Here is a 21212-nt window from a genome sequence, read left to right on the forward strand (position 1 = left end):
TCTCTGGAGTTAACATGGTTCTTTATATGGGGTTGCTGTGGTATTACTGTGGTTGCTATGGTAAGCTGATGCATGTATCAGGTGTGTGTGTGTTGTGTATTAAACCATACATCAAACTGGGCCTGTTTTACAATGGCTTAGCATCTGAGAACAAAAGACCTAGCATTCCCTCTTGAAGTGTCACTTATCAAGCATACAGTATATCCATCTTTTTCAGGCATGTATGTGTATGTGTGTGTAAATGTAATTCTTTATGTTTGCAACAACATACTTACATTTCTATTTAATTTCATTTAAATACTACAGTAAAAATCATGAAGCACTCCAGACTTCTACGTTTTATTCCCAGGAGAACTTTGCATCCTGACCACATGAGGGCAGTAGCTGGTCAGGAGAATCAGCCTCTTTTGAACGGTTTGACCTGTTCTAGTGTCACACCTTGCTAATCTAGGCCTGAGCTGGGAAGTAAAGAGTTTAGCCTTAGTCAGTGTAGACATACAGGATATACCATCCGTACTGGTACTACTAATCATTGTACACCTTCTGTTCTGCAGAGCTTAGCACACTTTTTACACTGTAACGCTAACTTTTACACATTGTAAATTAGCACTGTAAAAAGAACACTGTGAAATGTACAGTAACTTGCTGGCAGCAACTAGCTAGTAAAATGCTGTAGTACATTTCACATTTAGGAAATAAAGCTTTCAACACGCCTGGCATCAGTTTTCTACATCTTCATAGACTGACCGTGGCTAGTAATGTTAGCAAGCTGAGGTAACAGACCCCTAGCATATGTCTGTTTATCTGAATAAATCTACATATCCTCTAACTTACTGAAGCTTTCTGTGATTATAAACCATTATAGAGGATATAAATACATCCTTCTGTGTGTGACATTAAAAGTAATATCTGAGTTGGGAATAACAGAAAAAGAACCATTAGCAAAGATGTATTATTGTTCAAACTGCTGAAAATAAATCCTCCTCTCTGATGTTAATTTACAGGCTAAAATCTCTTTACCGCCACTGAATTTTGACCATGACGCTTTACAGATCTGTATTTAGGTTCAGTACAGTACAGTAAGAATTTGTTCATTTTATAGTAAAAATGCTGTTGCAACTACAGTAAGGCAAACGGATACCTAAGCACAATGTTGTTATACATATATATATATAATAACAATAAATATCAATAATTTAAGGGACTGTCCACTTAAAACCATCTTGATTTTTTAAATACACAGCTAATCAGCTCAAATTATTGATATAATAACAATAAATTGAGTCGATTAGCTGTGCATTTAAAAATCAAGATGGTTTTAAAGGCATTCCCTTAAAGGCATTGTTTTTTATTTTTGAGGTATGTGAGCACATAAAGAACCTCAGCATAATGTAACTGTAATGTGTAAATATTGTATTAAATAATGTAAGTTAAATGTACATAAATAGGCTGAGTGATTTCGCTTTCAGTATTCATGTTTATGGCTTTGAGGGGTTGAAACATGAGCATAAACACTGCCGTGCACACTGCAGTGTTTTGGTGTAGTGGTTGACTGTTCATTTACATGGCGCCGGTGTTTGGTCTCAAATCCATACTGGAGTGTGTGTGTGTGTGTGTGTGTGTGCGTGCGTATGTGCTTACGTGTGTGTACATGTGTTGTGTTTTAAAATCTGTTTGAAATCTGTCCCCACGCAATATAGCGTGAGCTGGATTTCCAGTGTGGGAATAGTAAACTGGGTCAGTATGTGGAACTGGAGCTTTCTGTGTTTTCTTTAACACAGTGGAACATTAGAACATTTGGACGTTTTCACACTTCCTGTACAATATAGCTAAGTTTTTAACACTTTTTGTAAACCTAACTTTTATACAGTTTGTGTACTATATAACTATACTTTATACTTTCTATTATACTTTACTATAATTTTTTTGTACTTTCTAATATAATATTCAGAAAACTTTTTGTACCTTAAACCTTATATACTTATATGTTTATATACTTTCTTTACAATATAGCTACATTTTCAGCACATTTCTGGACTGTAAAACGTAACATTTATACAATTTCTTTATAATATAGCTACATTTTTAAACACATTTTTGGACTGTAAAATCTTGCATTTATACACTTTCTGTACAATATAGCTACATTTTAAAACACATTTTTGGACTATAAAATCTTGCATTTATACACTTTCTGTACAATATAGCTACCTGCTGAATACCTTTTGTACTTTATACTTAATGTTTATACACTTTCTGTACAATATAGCTACATGGTGAACACCTTCTGTACTTTAAACTGAACATTTATACACTTTCATTACAATATAGCTAATTTTGTAAGCATCTTTGTGGACTGTAAAACCTAACATTTATACACTTTCTGTACAATATAGCTACCTGTTGAACACCTTCTGTACTTTATACTTAATGTTTATACACTTTCTTTACAATATAGCTTCATTTTCAACACATTTCTGGACTGTAAAACACAATGTACAATATAGCTACATGTTATACACTTTGTACTAATCATTTACTTTGTACTTTCTAATTTAACATTTAAAAACATTCTGTACTATAAAGCTAACTGCAATCAAAAAGCTGTATTTTGTACTTTTTTCACCTTTTTTACCTAGTGTTTATACACTTGTACTATAAAGCTACATTTTGAATACCTGTTGTACTTTAAACTTAATGTTTATACACTTTCTGCACAATATAAAGTTTTGAACACTTTTTTGCGCTGTAAACCTAACGTTGATACACTTTCTGTACAATATAGCTGCATATTGAACACTATTTGTACATTTTTCACCCTTTTTACTGTAAACGTTGACACACTTTTTGTACAATAGCTACATTTTGATCACTTTTTTCCTTTTTTCACATTGTGTACTATAAGGTTACATTTCAACACTTTTTTTTTACTGTAAACCTAACATTTATGCCCTTTGTGTACTACACTGCTCAAAAAAAATAAAGAGAACACTCAAATAACACATCCTAGATCTGAATGAATGAAATATTCTCATGGAATACTTTGTTCTGTACAAAGTTGAATGTGCTGACAACAAAATCACACAAACATCATCAATGGAAATCTAATTTATTAACCAATGGAGGCCTGGATTTGGAGTCACACACAAAATTAAAGTGGAAAAACACACTACAGGCTGTCCATAGCTTCAATGCCTTCATTTTGCAGGAACTGCTGACACACTTCAGCCACATGAGGTCTAGTATTGTCCTGCATTAGGAGGAACCCACTGCCAACCGCACTAGCATATAGTCTTACAAGGGGTCTGAGGATCTCATCTCGGTAGCTAATGGCAGTCAGGCTACCTCTGGCGAGCACATGGAGGGCTGTGCAGCCCCCCAAAGAAATGCCACCCCACACCATTACTAACCCACTGCCAAACCGGTCATGCTGAAGGATGTTGCAGGCAGCAGATCGCTCTCCACGGCGTCTCCAGTCACATCTGTCACATGTGCTCAGTGTGAACCTGCTTTCATCTGTGAAGAGCACAGGGCGCCAGTGGCGAATTTGCCCATCCTGGTGTTCTCTGGCAAATGCCAAGCGTCCTGCACGGTGTTGGGCTGACACCTGAACAATTTTGACCTGCTGGAGGTCATTTTGCAGGGCTCTGGCAGTGCTCCTCCTGTTCCTCCTTGCACAAAGGTGGAGGTAGCAGTCCTGCTGCTGGGTTGTTGCCCTCCTACGGCCTCTACGGCCTCTGGACACTATGCTGACAGACACAGCTCACATTGATGTGACATCCTAGATGAGCTGCACTACCTGAGCCACTTGTGTGGGTTGTAGAGTCCGTCTCATGCTACCACGAGTGTGAAAGCACCACCAACATTCAAAAGTGATCAAAACATCAGCCAGAAAGCATAGGTACTGAGAAGTGGTCTGTGGTCCCCACCTGCAGAACCACTCCTGTATTGAGTGTGTCTTGCTAATTGCCAATAATGTCCACCTGTTGTCTATTCCGTTTGCACAACAGCATGTGAAATTGATTGTCAATCAGTGTTGCTTCCTAAGTGGACAGTTTGATTTCACAGAAGTTTAATTTACTTGGAGTTATATTGTGTTGTTTAGGTGCTCCCTTTATTTTTTTGAGCAGTGTATAAAGCGACATTCTAAGCACATTTCATACTATAACCCTAATGAAGCCAATTATTTTTACACAATTTTCGTAGTGTGCGGTTAACATTTACGATATATTCTGCCAAATCTGTGCCATTTCCCTGGAAATGTATAAATGTGCACAAAAAACTGTAAAATAAATTTTATTATTAAGCAAAGTGTCTTGTACATTGACCTAATTGCAAATGTAAGATAAATAATTAAAAACATTAATAAAAACTACCTAGAACACTTAAAATAAAAAATAATAAAATAACATTTGTTACCTGTTCCCGCTCTCTAACTATACGCTTTACCATAAAATATAATTATTAAAATCCTTTTTTAATTTTTAATCCATTTTTTTTATTTTTTAGCATTGTTGTGAGACTTATGCTAAAAGTCTCTCTCATCTATGCTTTTAAAAGATGTTTTTTATAAAAAAAAAATCATAATATTTAAGTTAAAATACACATTGAGTTATTTCCCTAGGTTTTCACTCAGTCCTGTTACCGTAACACTTACCCCATCTAAAAAATATCTACAGTTCAACAGGAAGTTGCATCAGTGGGATCTTCTGAAGGCCAGGGGAAGACCAAAAGTAAGTTCCCTCCTTTTTTGTTCTGTTTGATCATATTGTAACTATTACTGAGGAGGTCAATCTCAACATTCTGTCCTGTTACCTAAATTAAGTCTTAGATGATATATGTTTATTTATAAAAACCTAATTTTGGAAAAATCACTATAATGTGCTCAGTGTCCTCATGCTATTACACTTCCAGGTGTAATGCCATAGATCAAATATATTAAGTTTAGTATTCTGATCCAAAGTTGACTGGCTGTAGTGTGGGCTCAGAATGCTGTATTGTGGCTGATTATAGAAATGATCTGTGCATGTGATGGAGGAATGACCAGTGCAGGGGAGGAATTAAACTACATATAGGGTCCCTGTTAAAGGCCAGTCTGTAACTGCAAATTTTTTGTTTATTCCAATTAACTCCCATGGAAAGTTTCCAACTTAACATTTTTTCAATTTTAGTTGTGCAACAACCAAATGTCAGAACGTAGAAAGTAGCTAATATAAATAGAAATGATTGCATTGCAGTATGAAATTCTGCTTATTGAGTCACAGATATAATTTAACAGTACATTTTATAAACTTAAATGTGTTATTTAATGTGATGCACATGTGTGTTTAGGCAACATGAAGGGCAGAGAATAAGACAAAAAAAAAAAAATCTTCAGAAGCAAATTCAAGAATTACAGATTCTGTTGAAGAAACAAACCTAAAAACACATTAAGTTCATTCCTGTTATCTGATTATTTATAAAAAGAAATTAAAGATAACCTACTTTTTTCCAATTATGTTTGGTCCATTATTTATCCATTTGTTTAATAAATTACATGATGAAAAAATAATACATTTCAGGTTTGGGTCTTCTTGAAAAAATAAAAAGATGTTGCATCTTTTAGAAAAATACAGCATGCAGGCATATATAGTGATTTTGTAGTCATATATATCAATGATTTGAACATGTAGTCAGTCATTTCTTTAAAATAAACACTTTCTTGAGGGAACATCAAAGGAATTAGTTGACATGCTTTTAAACATTCTTTTTAAATGTCCCATCAGTTTTGGTAACAGGACTGAGAAAAACGTAACCATTTTCAGCTTAGAAACCTTGTAAAAAAAGCTGCCTGAGATAATACATGTTTTATATAGATAATATATTTAATAGTTAAGTATACGTGTTATTATATTCAGAGTTGAAAAAACAAACAAAATGAAGTTTAATTTTGAAGAGTTACAACCAGCAAATGGCACCCATTCGGTGGAATGGCCCTTACATAAAATGTTTTGTACTGTAAAATGATGTCTTTATTATTGAACACTCATCTGCTTCATCAGAGGTATGATAAAAGTGTCTACTTGATTTAATGGAATTGCTTGATGGTGTTTTAAGAAATCTGAGAAATCCCACTGTCAAAGCAGAAAAGCAGAGTCTTTAGAGGATTAAATAATGAATTGAACTGAAGCTCATTGTTCTGTTCTTGTAACTCCTGCCCTGTTGTCCTCTAAACTGCTTCCATTTCTCCCTCAGACAGGCCAGACTGGCTCTTCTGGTTCCTGTGGATTCCTTACATAAGAGCCGATGTTAGCCACACATCTTCTGCGGTTCTCGTCAACGCACTGACGCTCATGCCAGCCTGAAGAATGTGTCGGAGACGAGAGGATCAGTCTGCCTGTAAACACTGCAGTAATTAGCATTTATATAACAGCCAGGCCTTGAGCGGAATGAGGGTGACACAGAGAGGAAACACATTATAAGGCTTCAAAATGAGGTCATACCTGAATAATCTGTGTACAGAACTCTTTACAAGAAGGCCCTGAGAACCACTCTGTTCATGCATGATCTCCTAAGCTTTAAACAATATATGGGAGAGTGATGAATGTGTGATCAGTGGGTGTTCTTTGGATGATTTTTGGGTGGCCAATGGGTGTTCATCCAATTGGGTAATTTAAAATCTTTAAATGATCTTTGGATTAGATGTGGCTTGCTTTTGGGCAATTTATGCATGACCTTTTGGTGATCTGTAAGTAACTTTTGGGTGATATAACAGTGACCTTAGGGTGACATAACATTTGGGGGATCTAACTGTGATCTTTGAGTGATCTAATGGTGACCTTTGGGTAATCTATGGGTGATCTAATGGGTGATTGTTATGCCAAGAGCCCTTTAAGCTTCAAGTATGGCTCGGCTTGACCCGCTATCCTTTAAGATCTATGGAAAACAAGTATTCAGATCGGCACCAAAGTGGTGGAACAAACTTTCCCAGGGTGTCCGAACAACAGAGCCGCTCACCATCTTCAAACGCCGACTGAAGCACTTGGGCGAAGTGTGGTGCCGGCTATTGGTGTCTCCATACTGACCTTTGTATTTAGTTATGTCTAAGCTTAGAGGTATCTTTTGCGTCCTAGCCAATACAAACTAGCTGTGGATATTTTGTTATAAACTATGAAGCACTTGTGTAAGTCTCTGGATAAGAGCGCCTGCTAAATGCCTTAAATGTAAATGTATGGTAGACCTTGTCTCCTAGGGTATAGCTTAGATTGTTGTAATATTTACCAGTTGAACAACTAATTTTATTCTCTCTAGGAGAGGCTGTGTTTTTTCTCTCTGTTGTCTCTATTGTAGAACCTAAAATCTCTAGATGAGCTCAGATCAGGAGTGTTGATCCTTATTCGTCCTAGACATTGCACTTTTGAAACTCCTTTGGTAGTTCTCAATGAAGCTTACTGTATCTATATGTTTTCCTGTCAGGTTTTCCCATTTATATATTGCGGTCTTCTCGCAGTCAGTGTCAGTGATCTGACAGTGATCATTGGGTGATCTAACAGTGATCTTTGGGTAATCTAATGACCTAATCTTGCAACCTTTGGTCCATCTATAAGTAATCTTTGGTCAATTTTTGGGTGAATCTTGGATGAGTGCTTTTTTAAGTAATCTATGTGTGACCCTTGGTGATCTTTGAGTGATCTTTGGGTGCTCTAAAAATGTCCTTTGGGTATTCTATAAGCAATCTTTGGGTGATGTACAGGTAATCTGTTAATGCTCTTTGGGTGATCCTTATGTGACTTTTGGATGATGTTTGGGTGATACATTCATGATTTATGTGATACTCTGATGATGAATGAGTGATCTATGTATGTTTTATGAAAGACTTTTGAGTAGGAGTAGAAGTGTAGGGGTAATCTTTCATTGATCCATGTTTTTGGTTCAAGTTCAGTTTGTTTGTGGATTGTTTAGAGGGAATGGGGTTTTGATTGACGTATTCATGCATGCAAAATAAACAATGACTCAGCAATCAAAATGCATCTCATGACTTCAAACTTCTGTAAAACCTGGTTTTAGACAGCTTGATTCTCTCTCTCTCTCTCTCTCTCTCTCTCTCTCTCTCTCTCTCTCTCTCTCTCTCTCTCTCTCTCTTCTCTCTTTTCCTCTCTAGGCCTGCTAACCTGGTTTTCTTGCCATGTAATGAACACAATCTCGTCTAGATCTGATCTGATCTGTCTGCCGCTCACTTTACCCCAAGCTCTAGTTGGACCGGTCCTTCCCTGTACAATGCGAGGCCGCCATACCTCACATTACTGTGGCACGAGGACCACATCAGACCTGCTGGACCACCATCACACAAAGAGGTTTCTTTCAACAAAACGTATCTCTATATCTTCATTTAAAGGGGGTTGTGTTTTTAAAGTTAAAGTTTAAATACTGTTTTTCAGCCTGGACTGGAGAAGCTTTCTTAAAGTGCAGTGTCATGCAATACTTTATTGCTGACAAATAACATTTGCATGCTCAATCTATTGAGACATGTTTGGTGTCAAAGTTTGCTTTTGCAGTTTTACACTAGAACTACGATGCCAGTGTAGCTAACAAGTAATATTTGCTTATACCCATCCAATTAGCACTGGAGCTACGATGCTATTGTAGTTAACAAGTAATTTACACTTATACTGCACAAATTATCACTGGAGATGCTAATGTAGCTAATAGGTAATGGAAGCTTATCCCCCCCCCCATTAGCACTGTAGTTAAGATGCCAATGTAGCTAACAAGTAATGAAAGCATATACCCCACAAATTAGCACTGGAGCTATGAACCCAATGTTGCGAACAAGTATAGACAGCTTACACCCAATCAAGTATCAGAAGCCAATTTTAACCACTGGCTGGGGAAACATCACGCTAATTAGAGTCTTTGGGCAGGACTCCTAACTCTACATTCAAATGTAGTATGGGTGACCCTGCACTCTAAACCTGGCTTTTTAAAGCTGGGATTTATGAGGAGAAGAATTCCAATTTATTTTCAAAGTAAATAAGTATAAAAGTACTAAAGCAACATGTTTATCGGAAAATAGCAGCTTTAGTATTATGGTGATGATCCACTGACTGTAGTCAAGTCAAGTCAAGTGGCCTTTATTGTCATTTCAGCTCTGTACAAGTACACAGTGAAATGAAATTACGATTTTTCCAGAACAAGGGTACCACATGGAACAAAACAAGAACAAAAAACAAATCAGTACAGATAAAAACAATACAGTACAGGACAGACTGCAGAAAGTGCAACATGCAAGACAGTACAATAAATAAAATAAATATGACTCAATTCTAAGTAGAGGTAATGAGTGTAAGGGGAGAGAGACACCTATGATCTTCTCAGCGGTCCACACTATTCACTTTAGGGTCTTGCGGTCTTAGGCATTGCAATTCCCAAACCAGGCGATGATGCAGCTGGAGGAGGAAGCTGAGCTTTCCTCGCAAGTCAGCAACCATCTTTCCTCGCAAGTCAGCAACCATCTCTTTAGTTTTGTCCACATTCAAAGACAAGTTGTTGGTTCTGCACCAGCCCATTAGCCGCAGCATCTCCTCTCTGTATGCTGTCTCGTTCATGGTGTGATTTGTGTTGTACTTCGCAGCACAGTCATGAGTCAGCAGAGTGAACAGCAGTGGGCTTAGCACACAGCCCTGGGGGGCACTGGTACTCAGTATAGTGGTACTGGAGATATTGTTGCCTATTCTGACTGATTGTGGTCTATCAGTCAGGAAATCCAGGACCCAGTTACAGAGGGAGGCGTTCAGGCCCAGCACACTTAGTTTTCCAATCAGGTGCTGAGGGATGATGGTGTTCAATGCTGAACTGAAGTCTATGATCAGCATTCTGACGTAGGTGTCTTTATTGTCCAGGTGGAAGAGAGCTAGGTGGAGTGTGGTGGTGATGGCATCTTCTGTAGAATGGTTGGGACAATACGCAAACTGCAGTGGGTTCAGAGAAGGGAAGAGCTGTCCTTTAATGTGCCTCATGACAAGCCTCTCGAAGCAGTTCATGATGATAGGAGTGAGTGCAACAGGACGGTAGTTGTTGAGGCAGTGAACTTCTTTGGCACAGGGATGATGGTGGTCGTTTGCAGTGGGATGCAGTGCTCAGAGAAATGTTAAAGATGTCTGTAAAAACATCTGCTAGCTGTTTGACACATTCTCTGAGCAATCAAGGAATGCTATCTGGTCCAGGGAAGGGAGGCGTCACTATCACATGTAGGTGATGGTGTTTTGTAGTTGGTGACAGCCTGGATGCTCCACCGCATGCGCCATGTGTCTGCAGTGTCTTGAAAATGACTGTGTATTTTCTGTGCGTAGGTGCACTTTGCCTCTCTGATGGCCTGGGAGAGCCTGGTTCTGGCTGTCCTGCTTTATTCCCTGACTTGAACACATTGTCACGAGTTCTTAGCAGCATGTGCACCTCTGCAGTCATCCATGGCTTCTGGTTGGGGTGAGTTGTGATGACCTTGGAGACAGTAACATCGTCAATGCACTTGCTGATGTAGTCAGTCACTGACTCTGTGAACTGCTCCAGGCTTATGGAGTCACCAGAAGTTACTGCTTCTCTAAACATCTCCCAATCAGGTTGTGCTTGGAACAGTCCTGAAGAGCAGAGACAGCACCTGGGGGCCAGGTTTTCACCTGATTTTTCCACCAGCGGTGAGCAGTGACTGGAGACAGCACAGCATTCTTATACCATTCTGTGATAATGTAAACACACACTCCTCCACCTCAAGCTCCACCTCACCTAATAACACTGGCTGAATCATAATTGTAAAATCCTGTTGTACTACTGTGCACCATCAGTCCACATGCTTCTTTTACTTTCAGTGACAGTTCTGTATTGCTCAGTTCATCCAGAAATGCATGTGTAAAGCCTATGGTGGCTTAAAGTACAAACTACACTTCCTGACTACAGGGGGAGCCCAGGAGCAAGAAATACCAGTTCTTGCATAATGCTGCTTAAACTTTAGTAGATTAGCATAGCTAAACAGATTAGCAGTCAAGCAGAAGTCAGAGTCTGTATTTCAGCTCATGTTTACTGACAACAGTGAGTTTAATGAACACATGAACAGAAGAATGTGGGTTTTTCCGTCACTACTGTCTAACTGCTGGACCGCAGCCCTGCAGGACTGATCAAACAGACCGATCTAAGATAAATAAAGCTTCTGTTCTCTCCTAAAAATAATCCACACAGCCCCTCTGTACGGGTGTGCTGATGTGTTGGTGAAGGTGGGAAAGTCCACTGGGCTGTCCGTGCATGGGGTCATTAAACAGATTTACCCTCCCACAGAAGAACAGGGCTGATCTAGGAACAGCTCTCTGCTCTTCTATTAACTCATTCGGACATTTGTTATCACAAAACGACAAAATGAAAGTAAAAGTAGCAAATGTTTTATAATTGTTCAGCTTTTCCTGAATTATTCCCACATTATTATCTGTCTTTCCCACATTCCAATATCCTGGCCAACTTTCCACCAATGTGTTTTCCAGTTATGTTATGTTATGTATTAGTTATGTAGTTATGTATTTTACCTAGTCTGTCCTACTTTTTTTTCCACATTTCCCAATGTTTCCCATTCCCAGTTAACACAACAATGTCCTACAGATGTTTTCAGGTTTAAAAGTTGTAAGGATGTTATTTGGTTAGGTCATAATTTTTTTTGTGACATCCTCTGAAGCTGTCCAGACACATAAGCATGGGATGAATTTTTACTTGCTGGCCCTGAATTTGCCACCTCTGGTGCTGACAGTGGTGTGTGTGAAGTGTACTGGGTAACACCTCCACCCTCCTGTGGCAGACTGGGATTCAGCTATGCTACACCAATAAAGAGTCCCTGGGCAAGATTCCTAACTCTATTTTCAAATGTTAGGAGCTCTGGATAAGAACAGGAAGGGACTGGGAACTGTAAAAAAATTATAAGTAATAAAAACTATTTTCTGGCTTTATATGGCTTTAGATATCCATAAACCTTTTAAATACTTATCAAAATATCAAAATCCACACACTGAAGCCTAGCGATGCCTCCACTGGACTAGTCCAGCCTCGTTTGCATATTCAAATGAGCAGTGGGCTTCAGGCTCCTCTTAGGGTCAGTGGAGTTTTGCTATTTGAATAGCAAATCCATAAATAATAACAGTCCTCAGCTCTAACATGCAAAACTGACTGTGTGTATAACAGCACAGCTGTATTTATGTGACATGTTCACTTCAGAAATAACACTTGAATAATCCCACTGTTGTTTTTGTCAACGCAAATCCAGCAACTGAGGAGTTTTGTGCCCTTGTGTGCCCTTGCTGGTTTTGAGTTTAGCTCTGTATTTGAATCACTGGGTTCTGTTATGTTTCTTACTTTTAGTTTAAGGTGATACACCTCATGTCCAAATATTCATGGGCACCACTTCTATTTGAGGCATTCAGCTACTTTAGGTTGCATCCTGATGTGCTGTAGAGAAGTACTGCCAATAGAACAGGATTCTCTGGAACAGATAAACATGCACCTGTTGGCATGCCGTGGAACTGAGGTTTCTGGAATGATGGTGCTCAATCCAATCATTCTGGGATGAGTTGGGGATGAGTTATGGTTGTAAATGCAATCAAATCCTCACAGCAATGCTCCAAATCTAGTAGATTCTCCCTGAACAGAGCGTTTTTCCAACGCTAGCAGGATTAACTCTCACATAACAGACATATTTGATATAAAACAAACATATTAAACAAGATACACTATACAGACAAAAGTATTGGGACACCTGCCCATTCATTTCGTCCTAAAATCAAGGGTATTAAAAAGAGCTTATCATTCTTTTGTTGGAGTAACCATCTCTAATGTCCAGGGTAAGCTTAATATTAGATTTTGGACTATTGCTTTTGGACTATTGGATTTGATTGCATTCAGAAACAAGAGCGTTAGTGAAGTCAGGATATTGCATGATCACCACCCCACCTTATCCCCAACTCATCCCAAAAGTATTGTACGGAATTAGGCGGAATTAGGTGCCAGTAGGTTCATGTTTATCTATTCCAAAGAGTCCTACTTTATTGGCAGAACTTCTCTGCGGGACAAAATAAGCTGTCTGGGTGTGCATTCGCTTAGGATAAACAAATACAACACATATGGAGGAGAGGGAGAGAGAGAGCACGCGAGCGAGAGAGAGAGAGAGAGCACGAGCTAGTAGTATGTAATGTGATATCTAATGTGTTGTGTTGTGTTATGGGTAGAAAAGAGGAGATGGGTGAAGACAAGCTCAGATGGAAAATCACCTGCTAATGTTTATCATTCTTCAGGTTAATGAGAAAATCCGCATTCCTGCCCAATCAGACGCTGCTGGTGGGAAAGCCTATCAGCTAGTCTGATAAGTGCCTGTTTGCTGAAGCTCTATTTTTAAACCAGTGTAGAGATAGAGTCTAGAAACACTGCAGGGCATCAACACCCTTAAACCACTCAACACATCGTTATTACACACTCCTACACACACTAACACACACAGTGCACACAAGCAACGTCTAATGAAGCTGAAGTTACATCCTCCGTTCAGCCTTAAATGGTGCAGCAGTTCAATCCCAGTGTGAAGTCCAATCTCACACCCTGTCCTGATTTCACTCCACAGTGACCCTCAGGCACGTACTGCGCACTCCTCTACACTATGAACTATCACACTGCTAACTAGTTAAGCCTGTTAGCTAGAGTTTGTCTGAGTTAAAAGTGTTAGCTAGGGTTAGCCTGAGTTAAGCCTGCAAACTAGAGTTACCCTTTCTTAGCCTGAGTTAGCCCTATTTGCCAGGGGTAGTCAGTTTTAGCTTGATTTAACCCTTTTAGGTAGAGTAAGCCTGTCCTAGCCTAAGTTAAACCTGTAAATTAGAATTAGCCTAAGTTAAACCTGTAAATTAGAATTAGCCTGAATTAAACCTGTCTGATAGAGTTGGCCTGAGTTAAATATGTTAGAGCTAGCTTGTATTAGCCTGGTATTGTATTAGCTTGAGTTTAACCTGCTAGCTGAAATTAACCTGTCATACAGGGTGTATGATTAGACTCCATGCTGGCCACACAATGTTCTAGATAACATAGTCATACAGTGTAAGAAACCACATAATCAAGTCTATTAGGGATTACTGAACCTCCTTTGAGGAGAGTGAGATGATTTAGACATGCAGTTAGCGTCTAACTGTTAGACGGGAAGGGGGGGTTAAGTGTGTGTACAACGAGATTGCCGTGATTCAGACATTAAAACCAACCAAGGCTGGTCATGTTTTGATAGAGGGCTGTGGCTTGTATGTGTGTGACTCACACCTGGGGTATTCTGTTTTAAGTAACCTATTAAAGATTAGGCCACAGTTCTAACCAGGTCAAACACATAGCTCTTTTCAGAACCTGCGCGGCCTTTATAACACTGAGAGACAGATTTCATCTGAACGGAGAGAGAAACAATAGATTGGGTGAGATTAGATTTTAAGGTCATATTTCAGGGCCTTTTTTTCATACCCTCGACCTGCCAGGAAACATAACCTGCCCTAAATAGCATTCATCAGATCATATCAGACTGAAATGTGTGTTTGTCTTTGAATCTGAAAATAAAGAATGTTTCCATTTGCATAGAAAACATGTTTTTTTTTGTTTTGTTTTGATGAGCATTAACAGGTTTAGCTCATTCATATGTTAAAGTTAAGTAACATTAATGTTGGACTAATGTTTTTTTCTAGCTTCCAATCTAAGCACCTTACTACTAAGTTTTGACTGATACAGATCTGATAATACAGACAAGCAGTTGAAGTGGGCTTGGAATAACGTCCTATTATGGAGTGCCAATACAGCAGTGCAGGGCCAAAAAACAAAGGATCGGAACTGATCTGGTTTAAAGTAACCAATACCTTATTCTTTAAAGCAGCATTATGCAAGAATTGGTATTTTCTGCTCCTGGACTCCCCCTACAGGTAAGGTGTGTAATTCACTTTAACTCCACTGGAGTAAATACAAATCTCACTTTGAGTGCCCCCTTATGGGCAGCTGTACACATGCATTTGTTGACAAGCTGAGAAATACAGAAGTGGAATCTCAAGTAAAGTTCTAGAGAGAGGTCTCGTGCAGCTCCACCAAAGATCCATAGTGGAGTGGTAGCGTTCAGGCCCAGAGTAGGAATGACAGAGATGCCATGCTCCCTGTTACAGTCAGTTGAGCATCAACATGATTCTCAATCTGTTGTTTTAAGGTACAACTATTACATATACATGACATTTTCAATGATGTCACTAAAAGGAAGGTTCGAGCTTTTTAGGCCTCATTTTAAAGCACTGTTTTCCATTTCTGTTGATTATTAGCTACATTAGATAATAACACTTAGTTAGGATAACTGATATGAATGCATTCTTAAGCATTGCAGCATGATGAACTGTTCTAGCACTGACTCTAGCACTAAATAAACTAATAAAAGCAGTTTAATTAGGTATCATGGTTGATCACAAACACTGGATTTAGATTGTCATCAATTTCATCTCTGTGAACACATCCTTAAAACATTTCAGTAAAGCATCACATTTAGACTAAATTTACACATTTCATCGAAAACTGGAACTTATCATCCTCACAATGTCCCTCACAATGACCAGACACTGTGCTGAGGTGAAAGTGGTTCAGTTCTCTGCTTGTGTTTAGAGACTAAGCAAGTAAGATTGCACCATGTTCTAAATCACATCCACTTACCAAACAAATTGAAATCTGGATGAGTTTTGAGAGACAGGTTGAGACACAAACCCTTTTAGGGATGTGTTAAACAGAGATTAGTTTGTGACAGTCTAAATCCAGTTTGTTAGCAATGTTAGCCTAGCATTTCCTGATGTGGACACACACAAGCCTTCATTAAACTGACATCTGTTCCATTTCTAACTTTTGTAATAAAACATCATTTCCTCTGTAATGGAGCTTATAACGCACAAGCTCTGCAGTGAACTTCATATGGAGTTTAAAACTGAAATGATCACATTTTAACATGATTTCGGGTTCATTTACTAAGATCTGGTAATCATTGGTTACCTCTGTGTAATTACTATTTAAAAACAGTGCTAGTAAATCATTAAAATAAGTAATTCATCTAATTTTAGCAGACATATTCATTGTTATGTGTAAACGTGCTCTGGCAAGTAGTTCTGATTCTGTTGTGCGTGTGTGCTTGTACTGAACTGTGTGTAATACCTTCACACTGCAGGGCATTTCAGATGTGCAGTGTTTAAGTCCCACCCACATCCGGCCCCGCCCCCATATGACCTCACTGTGCTGATTTGCATAAGCATGTTGGGATTTTCCCTGCTTTCCCCCTTCATACTTCCCAGGAAGGTCCAGGCAGTAGGCCACACGTAACATGACCAGACAAACATGCTCTATACACACACACCCTTGACACATTCACATACTCCCTATTTGCTCATCCCAAACTGACGCAGTGCTGGAGTGAGTTTACTGTGCTCTGAAGGATCATCTCCTCACTGTCTCGTATCTCCAGAATACCTGCAACTTTACAGGAGGAGGAAAACCTTCCTAACTTTTAATGGAAGTTGATAGAAAAATATATTATTCCAAAACATTTTGGATCATTTCTGTTAGTCCATTCGTTGTGACATTTTACCACAATATAAACAACAGATTCACATTATGTCAAAAAGTATAAAACGACAACAATGAGCACATCTGAATGAAGTTGTCATTCAATCACTAAGTCCTTATAGGCAATTGTGTTCCTTCTGTGGTCAATTTTGCAATGTTGTCAGGCAGTAATTTCCTGTCACACAAGGCCAGGCTCCCATCTCTATGAACGGGGAGAGACCAACATTTTTTTTAAATTTAAGGGTTTTCAAATCTTACAAAAACACATGAATAGTTTGTAGTGTTCAGCTTATAAATTCACAAAAACATGATTTTTGATGAATGCACTTGTGCATTAGACATGGTGACAATAAGTTCTTGTTCTAGAGAGTCCTATTCCATTGGCAATACTTATCTACAGGGACTTGACAAGCTGAGTGTGTGCATAAACTTGAAGTAGCTAAATGCATCCATTAGAAGAGGTGTCCACAAACATTTAGACATATAGTGCATATATAGTGTATATAGTGCATATAGGCAGTAGTGGCTCAACTGATGACAGGGTTGTGGGTTCGATACCAGGGCTCTGGGGTTTGCTGCCCACTGCTCTGGGTGTGTGTGTGCTCACTGCCCCTAGTTCACTAGTGTGTGTGTGTGTGTGTGTGTGTGTGTCCACTACCACAAATGGGTTAAATGCGGAGGACACGTTTCACTGTACATAGTATAGTAACAAACACTTGCACCTTTACTTTTTATTTTTATAAAGACAATAATTCAGTTATTAATTTTAATTGAGTGTTAGATGTAATTATGATTGGCTGTTTTTGTTGAAGGGTGGGCCATGCTAAGCTTTATGAACTCATAAAGCTTGATTTATAACTTCATATTTCGTCCAGTGGCTGATCTTCTCATTTGTAATTAGTTAACTTATATAGTTCATTTGTGTTAGTTGTGATTAAAATGTTATCTTTAAATACTGTGAAGTTTAATAGAAACAGTGTTAGCATCCATTATTAGGATAAAGCAACTGTTTTTTTTTTTTTACAGTGTGTTTACTGGAGGCTTTTTATGTCATTACAATTACATTATAAATTACATCTAACACAATATTCTTGTCTTTATATACACTATATGTCCAAATGTTTGTGGACACCTCTTCTTATGGATGCATTCAGCTACTTTGTCTTTAGCTAAGCTGCACCCATTGCTGACATAGCTTGCCAAGTCCCTGTATATAAGTATTGCCAATAGACTCTCTAGAGAATAAACTTATTGTCTAATGCCAGGAGTACAATAGTTTACCTCTACCCAAGACCAAAGAGCCATAAAAGTGCACAACTCCCAGGTGAAGTGAAAAACATTGGTTATCTACAGTGGCATCGGTCAAAAGTTGGATACATTAGGCGACAAGTGAATAGTCCGTTTTTAAAAGTGATGTATGTTAAAAGCAGGAAAAATAGACTAGCTACATCACTCTGACGATAACCAAACTGTGATGGCTAGACAACTTTCAGTGGCACCTGTCCAAGGGTGGGATCTACACATCAGGCAGCATGTGAAAAGTCCATTCTTGAAGTTGATGGGAAAATGGGTCAATGTAAAAATCGGAGACACACATCTCCAACACATCAGGCAGGTCTTGTGAGGTGGTCAGTACCTATGAAAAGTGCTCCAAGAAAGGACAACCAATAAACTGGTGACAGGGTCATTGGCGTTTAACATTACATTTACATTAATGGCATTTAGCTGACACTCTTATCCAGAGGGACTTCCAAAGTTACTCGAGGTGGACCAATGCAGTGTTAGGAGTCATATTGTTGTAGCGCACCCAGACTGGGAATCAAACCCTGGTCTCATTAGCTCACTGGCAGCTAGCAGTTTTATCTGTTACGCCACACCAACCAAGGATTATTGATGGACATGGAGGCCCCACCTCATATCCTACAGCACTTAAAGGATCTTCTCCTAACGTCTTGGTGCCAGATACCACAGGACACCTTCGGCGGTTTGGTGGAGTCCGTGTCTCAATGGGTCAAATCTATTTTGGTGACTCAAGTGGATTTTTAATGTTATAGCTGATTGAAAGAATGTGAACTGTCTCTTTCTCTCTCTCTTTGTCTCTCTCTCTTGCTCTCTTGTTTCTTTTGACATCATGGTGACACTCCAGTAGACAATAAGTATCTGTTCCTTTTGTTGTTTGCCGTCACCTACAGGATTGTGTCACTCTTATTATCTGTTAATTCCACCTGTGCTAATGTTCTATTCAGTATTCTTTAGGACTGGCTTCCACTGTTTCTTTGTGCGTTTGTGCAACTTCACAAAGTCCTGTTTAACAGCTACAATTGAGTTCCTCAACATACAAACAAAAAAACGTACGTCTAAAGATAAAACATGGTACATCAGGTCAACTAGAAAACCTTCAGGCTCCAGTAGTTCTCTCTGCCAATAGAAAGGGAGTTCTGTATCCTTTCATAAGTCATAACCAAACCGTTGTTTTTGAATAGAGAACCAAAATAAAAGTCTATAATTCATGTTGTTCTGGTCCACATTCAGCTCATGTTCTCCTCAGGCAGTATTTGAAAGCAGGAAAGTACAGTATAAAATACTGCCTTCTAAGGTACCTTCATATTGCTGAATTGTGAAGGCAGTGTAGATGTATCCTTCACTGCCTTACGTATCCCATGATTCTCTGGGTTAGTGCCAGCTCATCTCAAGAGAAAAAGAAAAATGGCAGAAGCAAGCAGCAATCTGTGCAAATGTGAGATATTTATGATTATGATTATTTTCCCTTTAAATTGTCAGTGTAATTGCCAACGGTAGTCTTTTAATGTCTGGCAATTTTAATTAGTTACGCCACAAGCTGACAGTAGCTGTCAGCATCCATGACGCATTGCTGCCTTTAAAGTGGGCCTCAAACCGTGATTCAATTGTACCTTTATCACAATGCTTACTTCTAAGGTACTCAACAGTGCCCTAAAACACAGCCATAGTAAACAGTTGACAGTTTTTTTCACAGTTGGTGAAACCGGCCCCAGACACCACAACAATTAAACCTGACAGCTTTTAATCAGCAGAATGCCACAGACATTTGCTCCTGCCACACACACACACCCACGCACACACACTCAACACTCTACCGTCATTGCATTCCAACTCACCTGCCTGACATCAAAGTCATCAAAACAAACAAAAAAATATATTTAAAAAACTGCTGTTGGTGTTGCGAGAAATCTGTATAAAGCTTCTGCAGGAAACAAGAACAACACAGTTTCATAATAACCTCTCTCATTCCTTCACTTCCCCCCCCTTTTTTTTTCTCATTTGACCCCCCCTCCTCGTTTCTCCGCATCAGGAGAATGTGTGCCGGTACACTTTAATCCACTTCCTCGACCTGAAACAGACCTATTATTGTTATTATTATTATTACCATTATTAGTATTAGGTGCTAATTAGTCTCGATGACGTGCAGATAGGTGTGTCTAGGAGTGCTCATCGCTGTTCTGCTCTGTGGAGAAGCAGAATGACAGATGCAAGAATGGAATGAACAGAAACCAGGTGTGAAAACTGAATGTGAACAACTTCACAACTGTATTTGCAAAAACAAAGAAACAATATAAATATAAACACGTAAAGTTTTTACTCATGCAAAGACCAAAGTAATCCAAAAGAATTAATATATTGAATATTTTTTTTCAGACGTTGTGTTTATTAGGCTCTTAAAGTTATGGATTTAAAGTATTACACAGAATGAATTTATTAAATTTAACTGTGAAACCAAGAAACAGTGACTGCATCCCAACTGCAAACTACCCACTAATACTATAAGATTACTGCTATACACTAATCTGAATAGTGCAAGTTTGGCAAGTTAGCACACAGAATATTAATATACAACTGTGTTTTGTACTGATAGGAAGTGATGAAGTGGTGCTGTGCCATTTCTTCTCCTTTTTCACACCGTGAGTAGCCCTTCCTTTTCCTTTTGGGATAAAAATGTCCATCATAATCACACTCTAAGTATACATCACAGGTATTTGAGTAGACTCCCCCAGTGTTGTTTTGGCTGCACTCTGAGCAGTAAGGGTTCTCTATAGTACTGATGGGTTCTTTGGCCTGTAATGGCAATGAAACACTGTTTGCTGCTATATTTTTTATAAAACACATTTACCCAAGAATCATTTAAGCAGTCAAATAGTTTATTTGAGTTCTGGTGGTTCTATATTGAACTGTTACTCTCTCTAAAGACCCATTGAAAAACCCTGTATTTAAGTAAACCAGTAAAAACAGATCAGTGGGTTCTGATTAATCAGTTTGTTCCAATATGCAGCTACAGAACCTCCCTCTCTCTCACACCCATACACACTAATACCTCTGGTGAGTAATATATTAGTGTTTTTTGCTTGTTTGTTTTGTTTACGGTTATCTGAGCAGGTTCATAAGACTGCGTCTCAGCCCAGTTTCACCATGCCACTCACAGCTGTGTGTGTGTGTGCGTGTGTATGTGTGTGTGTGGGGTTTCACTTACTCTAACTGATGTGAATAGTTCTGCCGTGTTTGAGCCGCAGGCCAGTTTCACACTGAACACACTGCAGCACACACACATCTAAGGAAGCTCTTCATCATCATCA

Source organism: Salminus brasiliensis, chromosome 21 (assembly GCF_030463535.1).
Source record: "Salminus brasiliensis chromosome 21, fSalBra1.hap2, whole genome shotgun sequence".
Classification (NCBI taxonomy): domain Eukaryota; kingdom Metazoa; phylum Chordata; class Actinopteri; order Characiformes; family Bryconidae; genus Salminus; species Salminus brasiliensis.